Below are 3797 nucleotides of genomic sequence, written 5' to 3' on the forward strand. Positions count from 1 at the left end.
TCTGTGAAGTTTCATGGGATTCCTTCATCCTGGAACACCTTTCCTTTTCTTCTTCAAGTTAATTCCTATTAACCATGTAAGACTCAGTTCAAGTCATATATCTTTGCGGAATGCATTTCTGAAACTATACTCTTACACCATACACACACAAGCAAGTGATTCTAGTTGGAAAGCTGTTGTTGTATATATATTAAATAATAAAAGGCCTAAACAAAATGATGAATGTTCTAATGGATAGTAATAGGTGAATGAATAGGAAATTTTGGAAGAAATATGGTAGATCTTGTTAAGATGCATATAAGGAATAGAATAGATAGAAGAGTGGGAAGATACATCTAAGTTATCTAACCTTGGGAACTAGAATAATAATTATACCATAATAACAATGACAACAACAACAACAACAACAACAACAACAAAAAGACTTCTATCAGTCAGCCACAGCACTGTTCTCAAAACAAGAGGATTTCCATATTGGCTGAATTCTTTTGATGAGCAAATGGTTGGAAAGGGGGAAAAATGCTATGTTTTCAGGAAAAGATAAATTTCATTTTGGACATATTTATAGTGAGTGTGAAAATGTGATATCCAAGCGAATATGTTTTGTTGGTATCTAAAATCATAAGTTGAAACCATGAATAAGAGGCTAAGAATACTAGCTCAGTTAGAAAAAAAAAACTATATTTGTCTTATCCAGAGGTGTTATTTTCAGTACTTAGCACAGAGAGTGTCACATACTAAGCCAATGGGTGTCAATCCCAGCAGGGAATGTGAAATACCTGGGGAAATTTTTTTTTGTTTGTATTGTTTTAATACAGTTCTCTAGGTCCCACAACAGACTTATTGAGTTAGAATTTTCAATGGTGGGACTCAGGAATTCCAAGTTCTTAAAGACTGTGCAGCTAATTATAATGTACAAAGTTAAGAATTGTTGTAGTAGGCACTCATAAATATTAGTTGAATAAATGAATGATTACATTCATTCACTCTTTTTGACTCTGAAATGGTAGAAGAGGGAAAGGTTTCTTTCTCATGTAACTATAATAAGACAGTGTGAATCTAGATGAAAAGAATGACAAAGACTACAAAAAAGAGAATAAATACCAGCCAAAATGAGAGAAAGAGAATAGAGAAGTGTTAATAACAGCCTCTTTTCCTCATATCTTACGTTTTAGAGAAAAGATGATAAAATCAAAATTGGCAATTTTGTCCTTTGCTTGGAAACAGAGCAGGTTAGGCTCTGTGTCCAGTGGAGCATCTTAGTGCCATCATCGCTAGTATAGACTCCATTTAAAGTGCTCACCTGTTCAGGGGCCAAATATAACATCTTTATTATGTGTATGGTTGAATAATCATCTGCCACTTATGAGTAATTGATTCTTGAAAATCAGGGGTACAGCATAAAACACTAACTAGAAACCTATTTCCTAATATATTTTTCTTAACAGATTTTATTTGTAATACTGAATTACTTAAAAATAAATACAGATATCTTGACATTCAATTTACAACACTTAAAATTAAAAAAAAAATCATATTATGGTGTCGTTTAACACTATCATACTTAAAAATAAATAATAATAATATATCCACTATTATCTAATAATTACTGTCTTCAAATTAACCAGTTTTTGCAAAGAAAAAGTCCTTTGTAGCCAGCATCCTATTCAAGACCACATATTTTATCTACATAGTATGTTTTTAAATCCCTTTTAATACTAGATAAATCCTTTTTTAATGACACCAATTAGCCGAAGGAATCAGGCTCCCATTGTACACACCAACTCCAAAATTTGTTTGATTGTTTCCTTGAGGTGTTGATTTTTTTCTTTTATGTTCAACAGCTTTGTTGTGGCAAAACTGACATACGTTAAAGGGAACATATTTTAAATTCACACTTTGATGAGTTTTGAACATAAGTATATATAAATACAATCAAGATAATGAACATATTAATCGCCCCTCAATTATTCCTCATATCCCTTTGATATGTTTCCTTCTAACCCATTTCTGACCCTGCCTGGTTCCCAGGCAATCACTGACCAACCTGCTTTCTGTCACCATGGATTAGTTTGCATGTTCTGGAATTTTATATAAATGGAATCATGCGTTACATACTAATTTTTGGTATAGTTTCTATTATTCAGCATAATTATTTGAAGGTCCATTCATGTTGTTGTGTATATAGCAGAAGTCCATTGCTTTTCATTGATGAGTAGTATATCAATGCATAGATAAATGATGACATGTTTATTCATTGACCTGTTGATATATATTAGATTGTTTCCAATTTTTGACTATTACAGATAATGCTGCTACGAACATTCTTGTACAAGTCTGTTTGTGGACTTATGTTGCTTTTCTTGGTTAGATAGCTAGAAGAGAAATGTATGGTTCATGTGCTAAGTGCATATTTAACTTTTTTAAAAAACTGCTAAACTGTTTTTGCAAAGTGGCTGTACAATTTTACATTGTCACTGGTAGTGTATGAGATTTCCCCTTGCTCCACATCCTCACCAACACCTACATGCGATATGTCTTTTTTTAATTCTATACACCCTAGTGGCAATGTAGGAATATTGCAATGTGTTTTTGTTTTACATGATCCTAATGACAAATTCTGTTGAATATCGTTCCATGTGCATATTTAATATCTGTATGTTTTCCATACTGATGTGTCTGTTCAATGTTTTGCCCATTTTAATTAGGTTTTTCATATTCTAATCACCATTTGTATAATGAGATATGAATATTTTGTTGGTAAATTTTTTTGCAAATATTTTCTCCCATTTGAAGATTTGCCTTTTAATTTTCATTACCATGTCTTTTGAAGATCAAAAATATTTTGAATATAAAAAATTTCTAAAGTGTTAATTTTTTTCTTTTATAAAAGTTTGTGTTTGGTGTTGGATTTAAGAAATCTTTGGCACAAATTAACTATAATTTTCTACTAGATATTTTATTGTGTTAGCTCTTATTTATAGATATATGAAGCATTTTGAGTTAGCTTAGTACATGCTGTGAAGTAAGGGTTGAGGTTCATGTATTTTTCATATGGCAATCAAATTGTCCCAGCATCCTTTTATGAAAATATTAATTTTTCCCAATTGAGCTATTTTGGCATCTTTGTTGAAAATTAACTCACCATGTATGTGCAAGTCTACTTCTGGGCTCTCTATTTTGTTCCATTGATCTACATATCAATCTTTTTGCCAATACTACATTGCCTTGATTACTGTAACTTTATAATTAATATTGCAGCCGGGTAATGTGAGTTTTTGAAATTTTTTCTTTCTTTTCAAAATTATTTTCACTATTCTAGGTCCTGTAAATTTTCATACAAATTTCAGAATCAGCCATCCAATTAAAAAAAGTGTGCTTGGATTTTGGATTTTGGTTGGGATTGTGTTAAATCTGTAGATCAATTTGGGGAAAACCGACATCCTGACATCACTGAGTCTTTCAATTCATGAACACAATCTACCTCTCCATTTGTTTAGGTCTTATCTAATTTATTTCATCATCATTTTGTAGTTTTCAGTGTAAAAGTCTTCCATATCTTTTGCCAAATTCATCCATAAGTATTTAATATTTTTGTACCATTGTCAGTGGTCTACTTTTTAAATATCAATTTCTGATTATTCATTCTTAGTACATACAAATGCAATTGATTTTTGTATATTGACCATTCATTCTGCAACCTTGTTAAACTTACTTATTTTTCTAGTAGTTTTGTTTTGCTTATTCATTAGGATTTACTATAAAGATGACTATGTTATCTGAAAATAAAGACAGTT

Source organism: Pteropus vampyrus, unplaced genomic scaffold (genome assembly GCF_000151845.1).
Source record: "Pteropus vampyrus isolate Shadow unplaced genomic scaffold, Pvam_2.0 Scaffold421, whole genome shotgun sequence".
Classification (NCBI taxonomy): domain Eukaryota; kingdom Metazoa; phylum Chordata; class Mammalia; order Chiroptera; family Pteropodidae; genus Pteropus; species Pteropus vampyrus.